We start from the raw sequence: 17,049 nt of genomic DNA, 5'->3' as shown, positions 1-17,049 counted from the left end.
CTCTTGTTTCTTTTCTGCAAAAGTGTAAGTAGAGACTAAGACCTCGTCTGCTCTCTGCTAAACTAACTGCATAAGATTGGCGCAAAGTCTTCTTCAAGCAGAGGGAAAGGCCTTTTCTGTAATTCACATGACAGAGGTGTTGAGGTTTTAGGATTTTAGATAGATGGTTTTACAGTTTAGTTCATGTTCATGAAGTGACCTCATGTGGCCTTCCGGACCTCTTTACGAGAGAAGGTGAGAATTATTCCCCCAGTTTTATAATAAAATTGAGACCGTGAGATGTTCAGTGGGCTGTAAGCCACGTAAGCAGACTATAGAGGGCGGGGGAAGGGCTCCTCTGCCAGCTGCCACCAGTTGCTTCTTGTCTGTGGAAGAAGCTGTGTCTGCAGAAGTTGACTGATTAGAAGTGTGGCACTGTGGAGAGACTAGATTGATGCAGCTCTAGAGGCAAATTACCTTATTACTTCATCTTGGGCTAGTTCAAACCTTCCAGAACTGCCATTCCTTGCCTTTATTTGTGTTGGAACGAACATCCTGTGACTAATAGAAACCTTTTGGAATCTATTAACTTAGCAGACCATTAGCTTCTACCAACCCCAAAGCTAAGAATATCATCAGATAGCATCTTCCGCCTGTAAAAAGCCCCCCCCCCATCTCACTGCCCCTGCCTCCCCTAGGTACCTACCCATCAATGTATTTTAAATCTGCCTTCATTTTGGCTTTATTTGTTTTGGAAAACTATCAAGTGCATGAAATGGCTTCTACATTGGAACATGGAATTTGGGCTAACCCAAACCTGTGTTTCCTGGGCCATATTCACTCAAAATGGCTAATTTTTATTCCCTTCAAGAAGAGAGCTGTGTCAATGTCTTATACTACCTGCCTAAAGAGTGTGATGACTGCCTCTACTCTGTTATTTTTTCCCATGGCTCCAAGGAACAGTTGGTTAGCCCTGAGGACAGAAACGGTCTGAAATGCGTAATTTCACTCTTTCTTTTTTAAGTTATTTAATTACTTATTTGGTCTTTAGAGACAAGATCTCACTGTGTAGCATAGGTTGGCCATGAATTTGTGTCACTCCTCTGACCTCAGCCTCCCAGTACTGGGATTACAGGAAGGTACCATGAAGCCAGGCCACAGCCAGTAACAACACCCATCTGTAGAATGAACTCACATAGGCCTGATCACAATTCATAGACACAAGACCCCAACTTCGTCCTTGTAATTCTTTATCCCTTTCCAATCTCTGCAATTTTTCAGATCTAGGTTCTCACCTATTCAGGCCTAGGTCCCCTTGGCAGAGTATAGCTTTTTGAGGGGTCACTGGACTGTTTTGTTCTTTCTATGTGACTAATTTTGGAAGCTTCTGTACTGTCGGGGGAGTTTTGATAATAACATATAAACAACAAAACATACCACAGACACTTCACTCTGGTGCCAAGGAAACTGTAGAACCCATAAAATCTATGGGAGGAGTTCCCATGAACAGCGAATCCCTATGTCCCAAACATTTTATAACCTCTATCTCTCCTAGGGGAAAAAAAGTACATGAATGTTTGAAGGGTGACCAACCATCTTGCTACTGAAGTTGAGGCCCAACAAGAAAGTGGTTGGATTAACGGTGTGTTCTATGTACCATGATTCCTGGCTGTGAATAGCTTTTTTAAGGTGTTTAGTAGCCATTCATTCATTTATTTTTTAGACTCCTGCCAGGGAAGGAGGTAGGCTGTTTATAGATCTTTACCTCTTCTTTTGCTCCTCTAGATCCAATACCTTAGTCTTTTCCCCAGCTCTGTAACAGAACATCTGCTTTGATCTGCCTTTCCTCTCTCACCCCATACTTAATGTATCAGGAAGATCTTCTCTTCCAACCTTCCTTCCTCCAACTAATCCCATTATTCCAGCCTCAAACACTAGTAGGCATTCCCTCTGAACACATCAGCTGAGCTCCTAATACCCAGAAACACATTTACCTAGAACTGTCAGGAGCCACACCTACTAACTCCACAGAAAATTTCCTACCAGACCACTCACAGTTATCAGACTTTTCTAAAATCTAGAGAGGAAACAAAAACCAAGGAACAAAACACCCACCTGACAAAGACAAAACCAGATATCAGCACCCACAACTATAATCTTCCCAATTCCAGATGCATGGATACCAATATAAAAGCACAATCAATAACAGCCAGGGGAGTGTGTCCCCACTAGGACCTAGCAATACTACTACAGCAGGGCCTGAGTATTTCAGCATAGCTGGAACACACACCAAAAAAGACCTTAAAATAGCTATTAAGAAGATAGTAGAGGAAATGAAGAAATCCCTTAGTAAAGTCCAGAAAAATACAAACAAACAGTGGAAGGAAATGAATAAAAATGTTCAGGTTCTGAAAAAGCAAGGAGAATCAATAAAGAAAATTCAAGCTGAGGGAATTCTGGAAATAAAAAATTTAGATTTCAAGCAAGAACTATAGAGGCAAGCTTCACCAACAGAATACAAAAGATGGAAGAGAGAATCTCAGATGTTGAAGATGCAAAAGGAAAAATGGATACAGTAGTCAAAGAAAATGTTAAATCTGACACAAAACACCCAGGAAATCTGGGACACTGTGAACAGACCAAAACTGTCCATAAAATAGAAGAAGAGAGGAAGGAGAAGAAACCCCGGTCAAAGGTCCAGAAATATTTTAAGCAAAATAATAGAAGAAAAATTTTCTAATGTAAAGGAGATGCCCATAGAGTTATAAGAAACATATAAAAAACCAAATAGATTGAACTAGAAAAGAAAGTCCCCTCAATGCACAGTAATCTAAATACTGAATGTACAGAACAAAGAAAGAATATTAAAAAATAGAAGGAAAAAAGACCAAGTAACATATAAAGGCAGATCTATTAGAATTTTATCTGATTTCTCATAGAGATGATAAAAGCCAAAAGTATCTAGGAAGATGTGCTGAGGACTCTAAGAGACCACAGATGCCAGCTCAGACTACTATACCAAGCAAAACTTTCAAACAACACAGATGAATAAAATAAAATATTCCATGATAAAGCCAAATTTAAGCAATATTTATCTATAAATCTAACCCTCCAGAACATGCTAGAAGTAAAACTTCAACGTAAGGAGGTTAACTACAGTCATGAAAACACAGAGAATAAATAATCTCAGACCAGCAAAATTACACACTCACACACACACACACACACACCACCACCACCACCACCAACAACAACAACAACAAAATAACAGAAATCAACAATCACTACTCCTTGATATTTCTCAATATCAATGGACTCAATTCCCCAATAGAAAGACACAGAATAACAGAATGAATGCAAAATCAGGATCTATCCTTTTGTTGCATCCAAGAAACACATCTCAATATCAAGGATAGACATTACCTCAGGGTAAAGGGTTGGAAAAAAATTCCAAGAAATGGACTTAAGAAACAAGCTGGTATAGGCATTATAATATTTAACAAAAAAGACTACAAACCAAAACTAATCAGAAAAAATAGGGAAAGATACTATATACTCAACTGAGGGGAAATCTGCCAAGATAACATTTTAAGTCTTAACATGTATGCCCCAAACACAAGGGCACCCAAGTTTGTAAAAGAAACACTACTACTGTTTAAATCAATATTGACCCTCACATATTGTGGTGGTTTGGATATGCTTGGCCCACAGGAAGTGGCACTATTAGGAGGTGTGGCCTTAATGGAGGAAGAGCATCACTTTGGGGATGGGCTTTGAGACTCTCCTTAGCTCCCTCAAGGACAGTTTCCTGCTGCCCATCTTTAGATAAATGTAGGACTCTGAGCTCCTCCTATGCCATGCCTGCCTGGATGCTGCCATGTTCCTGCTTTGGTGATAATGGACTGAACCTCTGAACCTGTGAGCCAGCCCCTTTGTAAGAGTTACTTGGTCATAGTGTTTGTTTAGAGCAGTAAAACCCTAAAACATACACTGATAGTGGGAGACTTCCACATTCCATTCTCACCAAGAGACAGGTCATCCAGACAACAGTCAAACAGAGAAATGCTACACCTAACAGACATTATAAACCAAATGGACCTAACAGATATTTACAGAACATTTCACCCAAACACAAAAGAGTATACCTTCTCTAAACTTCATGGAACTTTCTCTAAAATTGATCACATACTTGGACGAAAGCAAATTTCTATAAATACAAAAACTTTGAAATAACACCCTGCATCCTACCTGCCCAGTTCATTTTATGAGACCACATTCACCTTGATATACAAACCACATATAGACCTAACAAAGAAGAAGAATTATAAACCAATTTCCCTTAACAAACATAGATGCAAAAATACTCAATACCTTTGGAGTTGAAGAGATGTCTCAGAGGTCAGGAGCACTGGCTGCTTCTTCCAAAGGACCTGGGTTTGGTTTCCAGCCCACATAGCAGTTTAGCCTGTAACTCCAGTTCCAGGGGATTTGACTCCTCTTTTGAAGTCCAAAGGCTCCTGCACAAACATGGTACACAGACATACACTCAGATAGATACACATAGTCAAGTTTAAAAGTAAATAAATAAATAAATAAAATAATTGTAAACCAAAATCAAGAACACATCAAAAAGATCATCCACTATGATCAAGTAGGCTTCATCCCAGAGACACAGGAATGGTTCAATATATGAAAATCAATAAATGTAATCCACCATATAAATAAACTGAAAGGAAAAAAACCCCACATGATCAGTTCAATAGGTGCAGAAAACGCCTTTGACAAAATCCAACACCCCTTCATGATAAAAGTCCTGGAGAGATTAGTGATTCAAGGGACATACCTCAACATAATAAAGGCAGTTTACAGCAAGCACATAAGCAGCATTAACTTAATGGAGAGAAACTAAAAGAACTCCACTAAAACCAGGAATAAGACAAGATTGTCCACTCTCTCCATACCTATTTAATATGGCACCTGAAGTCTTAGCTAGAGCAACAAGACAACTAAGGAGATCAAGGGGATGCAAATTAAAAAGAAGTCAAAGTATCCTTAGTTGCAGATGATCTGATATATGTCCATAACCCTAAAAAGTCCACTGGGAAACTCCTACAGCTGATAAACGCTTTCGACAACATAGCTGGGTATAAAATGAATTCACACACACACACAAAAATCCCTCCTACAGACAAATGACAAATGACAAAAGTATTGACAAAGAAATCACGGGAACAACATCTTTCACAATATTCTTGTGTAATAAAAATTATATATTGGGATAACTCTAATCAAGCAAGTGAGAAGCTTGTATGGTAATTGAAGAATGTTAGGAGATGGAAAGATCTCCCATGCTCATGGGTCTGTAGGAATGACATAGTAAATATGGCCATCCTACCAAAAGCAATCTACAGATTCAGTGCAATCCCCATCAAGACTGAAACAATTCTTCACAGATCTTCAAAGGACAATTTTCAGCTTCACATGGAAACATAAAAAACTCAGGATAGCTAAGACAATCCTGAACAATAAACAAACAAAAAACAAACAAACAAAACACTGCTGGAGGTCTTACCATTCCTGATCTCGAATTGTATTGTTGTATTACAAATCTACAGTAATAAAAACTCCATGGTACTGGCATAAAAGGAGACGTATTGATTCATTGACTCTAATTCAAGACCCAGACATAAATCCACACACCTATGGACACCTTCTCTATTAAAAACCAGACATTTTATTTTACTTATTTTATTTATTTATTCCCCTTTTCCAGTTTCCCCTCCAGAAACCCCCTATCCCATCCCCTTCTTCCTTCTTCTATGAGGATGCTCCCCCACCCACCCACCCACTCCCACCTCCCCTACACTGGGGCATTGAGCCTTCACAGGACCAAGGGCCTCCCCTCCCACTGATGCCCGACAAGACCATCCTCTGCTACATATGTGGCTGGAGACATGGGTCCCTCCATGTGTACTCTTTGGTTGGTGGTTTAGTCTCTGGAGCTCCCAGGGGGTCAGGTTGGTTGATATTGTTGTTCTTCCTAAGGGGTTGCAAACGCCTTCAGCTCCTTCAGTCCTTTCTCTAACTCCTCCACTGGGGACCACATGCTCAGTCTAATGGTTGGCTGCGAGCATCTGCCTCTGTATTTGTCAGGCTCTGGCAGAGCCTCTCAGAAGACAGCTGTATCAGGCTCCTGTCAGCAAGCACTTCTTGGCATCTGCAATACTGTCTGGGTTTGGTGTCTGTATATGGCATGGATGCCCAGGTGGGGCAGTCTCTTTTCCTTCAGTTTCTGCTTAACACATTGTCCCCACATTTCCTTTAGACAGAAGCCATTCTGGATTAAAAGTTTGGAGATGAGTGGATGGCCCCATCCCTCAACCGGGTTGTTTGTTTGTTTGTTTGTTTGTTTTTAAATTAAGGAGCCAGAAATATACCCTAGGGTTGGGGGGGGGGCAGCATTTTCAACAAATGTCGCTGGTCAAACTGAATGTGCATGTAGAAGAATGTAAATAGATTCATACCTATCACCCTGAACAAAACTCAACCCCAAACAGATCAAAGATCTCAATATAAAACTAGATACATGGAACCTGGTCAAAAAGAAGGTCGGCGGCTAGCCTGGATTCATTCTCACCTTTGCTGGCTACCCCTCAGGCAGACCTGAATGGTGAGGGATTGGTGGGCAAGGGTTCCAAGTTGGTTGTTCCTGTCCCCTCCCCTCCACGCAGGACATCAGGGGTAAGCCTAGAGTCAGACAATGGAGGTCAGGGACTTAGCAACTAACCTCTGCTGGCTGTGTCTTTTAAAAGAAAAAAAATAATTAATTTTTATTTATTCTCTCTCTCTCTCTCTCTCTCTCTCTCTCTCATGTGTGTGTGTGTGTGTGTGTGTGTGTGTGTGTGTGTGTATGTGTGTACATGCACATGTGCATGTGTGGGTTGTTTCCACACCATGGCACGTGTGTGGAGGTCAGAACAACTTTCAGAACCAGTCCTTTCTCCCATCTGGGTCCCTGACCCATCTCATTTGCTGTTCTTTTGTCTTGGCTTGGCTAAGTGTTCTCTGAGGCTCAGTCTTAGCGACACTCAGCGACGATCTATAGGTGTGTTAGTTGAGATATTCTCCAATTGTAGGTAGAGTTTGGCCTTCGACCTCACAGAGTGGTCTACAGTATGTTGGGGTTCACCTCTGACCTCAGGAGCCAGAGTGCCTGTTGTGTGGGCTCCAGTGGTGGTGTTTCATACAATCTCTGCTCTCAGAAGCTTGGGAGCATATGGAATATGGGCATGAGGTATGTTTCCTGGGTAGGTCTGACTACAGAGACCAAGGTCTCCAAGGTATGTGTGCTGGGAGTACACAGGACCCGAGAGTCGCGGGTCAGCGTTCTCTGAACTCACACAGGCTGGTTAGAGTTGATCCAGGTCCTGAGTGAGCCTAGGACGTGGGATGGCCGCAGAGGTGAAGAGTCTCTGTAATCTCAGCTACTCCACAGATAGAAGTTGAAGGATAAGGACTTCAAGTTTATCCTTGGTCCTAAACAGCTCAAGGCCCACCGAGGAAACACTGAAGTCTGTCTCAAAACAACAGCATAAAACTTGGATTGTTTCTTTTTCTTCCTGTGGATTCAGCTGCTTGATGCCAAATCTTAACAACCTGAATTTGGTAACCGGGACCCCCTTAGTAGAAGAAAAGAACCAACCTGTGCAAGTTGTCCTCTGACTTTTTTTTTTTTCCGGAGCTGAGGACCAAATCCAGGGCCTTGCGTTTTCTAGGCAAGCGCTCCACCACTGAGTTAAATCCCCAACCCCATCCTCTGACTTCTGTACGCACTCCACGGCACATGTATACTGACACACTTACTAAATGAATAAATGTGGTTAAAATATTAAATCGTGAATTAAGTAACTAATTATAGAATATATAAATGTAATATATAATTAAATATTAATTATAAAAATAATTACACAATGCAGCAAACGTAGCACTCTTCATGGTAACTAGATTGTGGAACCAACAACAGAAGAATGAATGAGGAAGTGTAGTGCACATACACAGTGAATGCTTTTCAGCCATAAAGAAGAGCGAAGTCATGTCATTGCAGGGAAATGGGTACAACTGGAGATGCTCATACTAAGCAAATTATCAGAAGGAAAAAAGTTGTTTGTTTTCTCTTATTTGTGGTTTCTATGTTTTATAGAGATATAAAATTATTTATGAATACATGACATAAAGGAATTAAGACTGTCTAGGGGAACACAGGGAATGAATATGAATTAGGGAGGAGAGGGAAGGGTATGCGGGATATGACCAACATACAATAGATAGTAAATGGAAAGTTAAAATTAAGATAACAAAATGGGGAGGAAAACATGGGGCGGGAAGAGGACGTGATGGGCAGAACGCTGCTTGCTATGGAAACTGCACGTGATGGGCACTCGGAGAGCAGTTACAGTCTTCTCTGTATTTCAACATGATTGAAACTTCTATTAAAAAACCAAAAGTCTTCGGATGCCAAGGACATTTTTTAAAGTATGTTGACAAAAAGAGGAAGGAGGTTAGGGACTGTTAGAGCAGTTTTGATTTATGCTGGGTGTTCAAATTGAGGAATTCAAACCACTTCCTGCCTTACATCCCTTTCCTGTTCTAGCTGAGGACAAATACTAAAGGATACTGGGAAGTGTCACCAAGGGCGGTGCCAGGGCTCAGATGTGCAAGTCAGAGGGCATCTTTCCAGGGTTAATTCTCTGCTTCTACTGCTAGTTTCAGGGACTAAACTCAGCTCACCGGGACCTGCTACCAGGCCAAAAGTCAACATTATTATAAGCACAAGATAAAAATTATCTGATTGCATAATTTTTCTTAGGGTTTTCCCCATAACACATCTCCTAAGTTGTTCACACTGAGTAAAGCTGAGTAATTTTAATTATGGTTCTTTAACACTGATCTTCTTCCCCTCAGGATTTTTTTCTCCTTCAAAAATGACATCACCAAGACTCGACACACTTAATGCATACAGTGAAGAGAAGCCTAGTATGACATCATGTAACGTAACCGTTGTCTCTGGGAGATAAAAATAGGTAATATTGTTCAGGTGAGGACTAGAGTGTGGGGAGGTACTTGCCGGGATGTCCAGGTTCTTGGACATGGAGGGACACATGGACAGTGACAGAGCAACAGAGATAATCTGTTAAGAAAGAGAGCGCTTTCAAGGAAGTAGACCAGAGACCTGATTGAAAGCTCAGGCACTCAGTGGTTCCTGTACCGGCAGAGTGGACTTTCACGGGTCATTTGTGTAAAGTGCACTTTTCCTGCACCTGCCTCTTTCATAGCCGCCTTGGTGGGAAACGGTTGCTCGTCATATACTTTGTGTGCTAATGTTGACCCTACTCTCAACCCTTCTGCCACAATGTCATGTAAGTGGCGGGGAACTGCGTTAAGCATTTTATCCACACATCATCTTGCCTAGCCTGAACTCCAAGTGACTGGTGTCATGCCTTCATTTTATAAATTTAGAGATATACTGTTAGAAAACTTTTTTTTAAAAAATGACAAAGACTATATGGCTAGCAAGTGGTTCCATTCAGCTGTTGAACTCAGATCTGTCTGGTTCCGAATCTCTATTCATAGAAGTTCCTGTATAGACAGAAAAAATACGGAAGTACGGAAATACACCATCCTGTAAACCCCACAGTGAGGAAGCCCAGGAAATCACAGAAGCATGTGAGAGTGTGCTAGTGTGCTTGGCACTAACAGTACTAGGTGAGAAGGAAGAACAGTAATGAGACTGCGGAGGGTAGGAGAGTGGGGGACTCAAGTTGAATATCTTTTCTCAAAGCCAAAGGGCTGAAGGTTCTCTGATATTGAGCTTAAAGGATATAAGCCTCCACTAGTCAAACAACCTCACCACCTTGCTAGAAATTTGGTAGAACAATGAACAACCCCAAGTTTAGACCTTAACTGAGGTGACAGTGAGTTTCTAAGCTGCTAAAATCTACCTGTGCGTTCCACGGCTTCTTGGTACAGGGAGCAATGGGGAAAAATTATATTTGAATGGGAATCCCTGTCTTCCTAATAAAACTATATATAAATAGTATAAATATATAAAAATATAAAATCCAGGAGCTGGGTTTGACTGTCATGTTGTACTATGGTTCTGTTGTGAAGAGAGATTCTGGATTGCTTGAATTCAGCTAGATAGCATGTGTTGAATTAATAGAACATTCGAATCTCTCAGAGTGGTATTAGGATATGTGCCACTCGCCATGTCTGTTTTGAGCATTCCAAACTGAATTCAATGCTCTGTTCCTCACAGTAACTCTCAGGTCATGCAGATGAGTGGAGTAGAACGGGGACCTCAGCCTTGTGAACGGCTAACACGATAATTACTGTGTGCAGTTTGCTAGGGTGGAAAAGCCATCTGCAGGCAATGAGGATGTCGAATCCTATACCCAAATGGGCACCCGAAGAAAAGCAGTGGCAGAGGATGAGGACTCTTTGTTCTACTGCACAATGACTAACCGATTTATAAAACTGTTCTTATAGCTGTGAAGCCAAGTTTATATCACAAAAGGATGCTCAAATTAGAATTGATTAGTGTCGTAGTTTGAATGAAAATGGACCCCACAGGCTCATAAGTTTGAATGCTTGGTTCCCAGTTGGTAGAACTGTTTGAGAAGTATTCGGAGGTGTGACCTTGTTGTTGAGGTAGACTTTGAGGTTGCAAAAGCCTATGCCACTCTCAGTGTGTGTGAGTGTGTGTGTGTGTGTGTGTGTGTGTGTGTGTGTGTGTGTGTGCGTGCGTGCGCAGATAGATGGATGAATGGATGGATCAATATGTGCCTTATTCTTGGGGCTCAGACATAAGCTCTCAGCTACTGCTCCAGCACCAGGCCAGCTTGCCTAATGCCATGATGATTATGGACCCTAACACTCTGAACTGTAAGCCCCCAATAAGGTTTTTCTTCTATAAGTTACCTTGGTCATGGCATCTCTTAACAGCAATAGAAGAGTAACTAAGACAGTTGGAGAAGTGAGTATGAGCAGAAAGCTTGAGATGGAGATGTATATTACTAAACAAACAGATGATCAAATTGGACAGTAAGACAAGCAATGCTGACTCCTGCCTAAACACTCACCCTGCAACAAACACACTTACTATAAGAAGCAGAATTCAGAGACTATAAAGCCAGAAGAGAGAAAACCCACAAACCTTTCTATGAGAGAAATTTAGGTTTTTCATAATCTTCCAAAGACATGTTGATTATTCTAAATTGCTTATGTGAATTAAAATTCCCAGAAAGTTATCACACCTTCTACTGTATTGAACTTTCTACAAGGCTACTTAACTGCTTAGATCTTTTTGAATTCCTCCTAAATGCTGGGAATTCAAGGCATGAGCCACCATGAATAGCTTGATTAGCTTTTTAGTGATTGTAGAGAGGCTGGAAAGTTGCTGGTCTGGAAGCTTCCCTAGCAGAGATTTCCCTGCTGTGCTATACAATCTGTCTGATGTTCCCCATTAGTGGATTTGAAAAGAAGTGTCTTGAATTATAGCTTTCTTCTGTCCCCAGCTCTGAAAAAGAAAAAAAAGAAAAAAAAGAAAAGAAAAGAAATGAATTATAGCTTTCTTTGTTCTATGTCTGTGGAACTGTTAGCACATTGAAGCGTAGTATTTGGTGACATCCGACATTCATAATTGGCTTCAGAATAAATTATCTTTATTTTGGAGAATTTGGATTCCCTCTTTCTGGTTTTGTAAAGGTTTAAAAGATAACTGTCTCCGTAGTCTCGAGTATCCAAACACTTGGTCTCTGGCTGGTGACTGTTTGGGGAGGTAATGCATCCTTGCAAGAAGGGCTGGGCTTTGAGCGTTTATAACCTTGCCCCATTTACAGTTCACCTCTCTCGGCTTTGTGCCGGTTGAAAATGTGAGCTCTTAGCTTCCTGTATCAGGAAGCCGCCAGGCCTACTGCTGACTGCCATGGCTTTACCCACTATGATAGACAATGCCTTTGGGACCATAAGCCAAAATAAACTCTTCCACAAGATGCCTTTTTGTCATGGTGATGAGGAGGTTAGAAAGAGTTAAATTTTAATTGTACTTTTGACTAAAACTCACACTGCAATTCTGCAATCTCACCTCCTGCCTCAGATAACACCCCTCCCCTCTCCTTATCTTGAGAATAGACACTTGCAAAATAGCAGTTCTAACCTTACAAGTTCCTCTGTAAACATGCTGTATGGAAGTCTTACTTATGACCACCCCCCACACCCAGTTAAGTAGGCTAAAATTCTAACCCACCCATAATAGAAAAGGTCAAAAATGATTCTGGATCATCCATTAGTGATGTTAGAAACTATGGATTGGACCCAGTCCTCAGAGCATTGGCTCAACTAGATCCATAGTCATAAGAAGCTTGAGTTCTCCAAAGGTCTGATTTCAATGACAGTGGCATTTTATCACAGCAAGAGGAAAAACAAGTACTACACATTCTTAGTCACATTAATTAAAGAATTCAGAAGGAATTCAGAAAGAAGACAATTTATTAGTCGGAGAGGAAAACTGCAGAGCAGGCAAGCTGATGATCAGAGCACTTGTTTGGAAGAGAGAAGAGGGATAACCACACCCTTGATATCAGGATCTGAGGTGGTTTGAATGAGAAAACCTCCCATAGGCTGTCATATATGAACACTTGGTTCCTGCTGGGAAGGTTACAAAACCTTTAGGAGATGAAGTCTTACTGGAAAAACTACATCACTGAGGGTGGACTCTGAAGGCTCATGGTCTTAACCCTACTTCCTGTTTGGTCTCTCTGCTGTTTATGGAAAACTATGCAGTCAGCCATGCCTTCCCTGCCATGGATGGTACAAGCCTTCTAGAACCATGAGCTAAAATAAACTCTTCTGTAAGTTGTTTTTAGCTATAGTATTTCATGACACCCTTGAAAGTAGCTAATGCAGGGACCCAAAAGACAGGCAGCTTCAGCAATGAAGGAGAGCAAGAGCCACGTGAGGCAGGTACTTGCATGAGAGAAGTAGGAGGGGATACCAGGGATAAATGAGAAATCCCAGGATGCCTGGAAAGCATTCTTAGGATTCAGGCCAGAAAAAGAGATGAGAGAAAAAGGAAAAGTCAGAGAATGATAAGTACATTGCGTGTAAGGGAATAATAATTCTTCCCTCCTCCTTAGCATGTCCTGGGTTGAACCATCTTTCTTGAGGAGTGGTCTCCTAGCTAGATGATTGACAAGCCTAGCAGAATTAACTCTTATAAAAGAAGATAAGAATGTATTTTTGTTGTACTCTTCGGGGCAGATCAAAATATCCTGCCTCCACTCAGGACCAGTGATATTCCATTCTTTCGACCAGCAGGCCTAAGAAGTTATGGTAAGGTTGACAATTTCCTTTCTAGTGTTACCCTGGGAATGGGGAGTAGAGTTCAAAGCTGATGGTGGTGCAGGGCTCAATCCTCAGTCTTTGCTCCCTAACACTATCTCGTGTTGCATTCTAGATGAGAGTGGTGTTTTTTACATCCATAGTTGTATGCTGAGGAAAGGAGCCAATGAGGCTTCCCTCTTGCTGAACCGGCATGTTTGAGCAGCAACGAATCATCCGTTGGGGGTTACCCTGCACAAAATTCTTGGGATTATCAGCCCGAAGATAACTGAGCCATCATTATTTTATGAAGTCAGGTTCTCTGTGGTAGTTGGGGTTCACAGAATTTAAACTTGGTATAGACCTGGTTTAAGACACACTTTGAAGTTGTAACGTAAGTCAGGGGTCCTTACCTGATTGTTGGGTAAGACAGATGCTTAACACACAGCCAGACTGTTATCTCTGAGAAATAACAAAATGGGTTTTGAAAACTGGAATACTTGCTTCTAAGATGGAAATTTTTTCTCTGTTGTTTCCTCAAGCAAAAAGAAACCGAAAATGTGTCTACTTTGAGCTTTCCTGTATTTTGGTTTTGGAACCAATACCAGGAATGGCAGGAATGAAACTGCTCTACAGAGACACCTGTTTTCCTTCTTTGGCTATCAGATTATTAAAAAGATGTACCCCCAATAAATTGGCCCCCCAAGAATTTTATACTTTGTAAAGAAGAAAAACTGAAGCCCTGTGCCAAACAGAGGAGCAAGGTGCCAGGGAGATTTCCCAACTGATAGGGCCACATTGGAGCTCCTCTTCACTGCTTTGTACCATTATTTTTTCTCTTTAATGTATTTATTTACTTTCACATGTATGAGTACTTTGCCTGCATGTATGTCTGTGCACCATGTGCTCATGGAGACCAAAAGAGGGTGTTGGAGCCCCTGGGACTGGAGTTAGAGACATTTGTGAATTGCCATGCAGGTGCTGGGACCTGAACCTGGGTCTTCTGGATAAGCAGCCAGTGCTCTTAACCACTGGGCTATCTCTCTAGTCTTATTTATTTATTTTTTATTTGCTTACTAACTTATTTATTTATTTACTTACTTACTTGAGATAGAGTCTCACTGTGTGGCTCTGACTGGCTTGGAACTTGATATCTGGACCAGGTTGGCCTTGAACTAACAGCAATCCACCTACATCTGGTTAAGTTGACATACTGAGGACGTGTGGTTGAGTCTCCCTGTGCAGACTCTAACCCTAACTCCAATGACAGTATTAGAGCCATATGTTAAATGGGACATTAAAATATTTGGCTTGGGATGGAGATTGGTTCTGTTGTAGAGCTCTTTCCCAACCTGCAGAAAGTCTCAGTGAACTTAACAACATTGCAGAGGAAAGTAAGAAAGAGTTAAGTGTGGGGTGTGAATAAGTATACCACGTATAAAATGGCCATTTGAATAGACTACGCGGTCGCCAGGCAAATGAAGCACGCGTAGTGGCTCACTCCATACTCTTAGCAATAGTAATACTGAGGCAGGAGGATGGTGAGTCCAAAGCCAATCAGAGAGAGATCAAGCAAACAAGCAAGCAAGCAAGCAAAAACAGTGGAGGGATGGAAAGAAAAGATGAGAAGAAACAAAATGGCCTTTCTCCTGCACCCTGTCTGCCTTGAAGATGGTCCTCTTCATAGACTTTTGCACTGACAATGTGCTTCACAACAGACTCAGAACATATGTGATCATGACCTGTTTCAATTATTTCTTCTGTTTAATCTACAAGGAGATAACAAAGGCATTCAAGGTCAGGTGACTCAGACGGGATCTCAGGTAGGAGAAGCCCCACAATTACCCCACCACACCGGCTCCTTAACCATAACTCAGGAAAAACCTCTCAGTCTTGTGATTGGCTCACACCAAACAATTCTAGTTAAGAAAGTGTAGCAGGAGCTACACTGGAAACAAGAATCGAAAACGAAACAAACAAAAAGGCTGACTGTGCTACAGGGGAATTGAAGTTCCCTTTTGTAGCTTCTCAGTCTGGGAATCCCTCACAAACCACTCAGACACCAATCTCTGTCAAACAGAGCTGGTTATTGAACACCACATCCTAGGGACATAGGCTAGACTTGGAAGCTTGACTGTGACATTAAGATACTGTAGGGATTCTAAGCCCGAGACCTACAAACATCTGTGCCAAGTTATTCCACCAATCAGGATTTAGGGATAGTGGACTTCCTTAGGAGCGCGTCTGTCGTACACTTATCCTGCTCCCATTGGTTCGGGCATTCAACTGTGGCAGGGCTAACATTCCCGTTTTAACTTGCCAACCAGGATGTCAGTTACCCATATACTTGCCAAGTAAGATGTCAGTTCCCAGGGAGGTTCTTAAACTTTACTTGGCCCCTACTTAAAACAGAAGTCTTATTCAGGATAGTTTCTTTTATTTTTTTCTTTTCTTTTCTTTTTCTTTTTTTAATGGCGAAAACAGTGTGCATTTAGAATTAGCCCTCTGGACTGTTTAGATGATCCCAATCTTGTTGGCAGCATCTAGCATCACGGTCAGGAGCCAAGGCGACATACACCGTCTTCTCTCTGCCAGGCCTTATTAGGGTATTGACTTGGGCCAAATCATGTCATAGAGTTTCTTCACCGCCTGTTTGATCCGGTGCTTGTTGGCCTTGGCATCCACAGTGAACACAAGCATGTTGTTGTCCTCTATTTTCTTCATGGCCGACTCAGTGGTCAGTGGGAATTTGATGATACCGTAGTGGTCAAGCTTGTTTCTCCTGGGTGCAGTCTTTCGGGGATATTTTGGCTGCCTCTGGAGCCGCAGGGTTTCGGGCCGCCGGAAAGTGGGTGACTTTCGGATCTTCTTTTTGTGGCTGTGGACACCTTTCAGCACTGCTTCCTTAGCTTTCAAGGCCTTTTTCTTTGCCTTTGGCTCTGGGAGGGGCAGGAGCTTCCTTTGCTTTTGGCGCCATCTTGGCCCAGACAGTCCCCCCCCACACCCCACACCCCACACCCCCATACCCCACCCCCCACCCTCCCACCCCTCTACCCCCCACCCCCCATCCCCCACCCCGAGCTGGGGACTGGACCCAGGGCCTTGCGCTTGCTAGGCAAGCGCTCTGCCACTGAGCTAAATCCCCAACCCCAACAGTTTCTTATATTGGCACAGGTGTCTCTTTTATGTTGGGGTCCATCCCAGGGGCAGCTTATAAAAGCAAATACTATAAAAGCTTATACACAGATGCAGGAAGTGCTGCTGGGTGGTTAGCTCAGGTCCAAGCTTATTGTGGCTAACTATATACAAAGCAGTTCTGACTTACAACTGACTTCTGTGGTTATTGGTTTCTAAGACCACAGAACAGAACAAAATATGCAATCAACTTGGGCAGGAGAAAGTTTCTTCCTATCAGCAGAAACAATGTATGAGAAAGTGTCCTTATAATATTAGTAACAGCACAACATGGCAAATTAACCAGGTAACAGTTACCTAGGCCTTAACATTAGCGTTGTCGATAAAGAACTTTAAAACTGACTCAGAAGAAAGCGTGAGAACCATTGAATTAGAGTTTGAGAGAAAAATAAAGAATAGGCAAAAAACAAGTCCCGGCAGCTTAGTTAGGATGAACAACAGAGGTCTGCAAGCTCTTATAGAAAAATCAGAACAATAGGGAGTTTCAGAGAAACAGTG

General features: G+C 41.9%; 2 pseudogenes; both read right to left on the bottom strand.

The window, feature by feature from the left end:
• The window catches only part of Psma7-ps2 (proteasome 20S subunit alpha 7, pseudogene 2), a 39,170-nt pseudogene extending 33,468 nt beyond the window's left edge, over positions 1-5,702 (bottom strand).
• A 153-nt stretch (positions 5,703-5,855) lies between these two features.
• Positions 5,856-16,333, bottom strand: Rpl23a-ps12 (ribosomal protein L23a, pseudogene 12; annotated as a pseudogene).
• Between the last annotated feature and the right edge of the window lie 716 nt (positions 16,334-17,049).

The sequence above is a fragment of the Rattus norvegicus genome, chromosome 15 (genome assembly GCF_036323735.1).
Source record: "Rattus norvegicus strain BN/NHsdMcwi chromosome 15, GRCr8, whole genome shotgun sequence".
NCBI lineage: Eukaryota > Metazoa > Chordata > Mammalia > Rodentia > Muridae > Rattus > Rattus norvegicus.
This window is presented reverse-complemented; position numbering and strand designations above follow the sequence as displayed.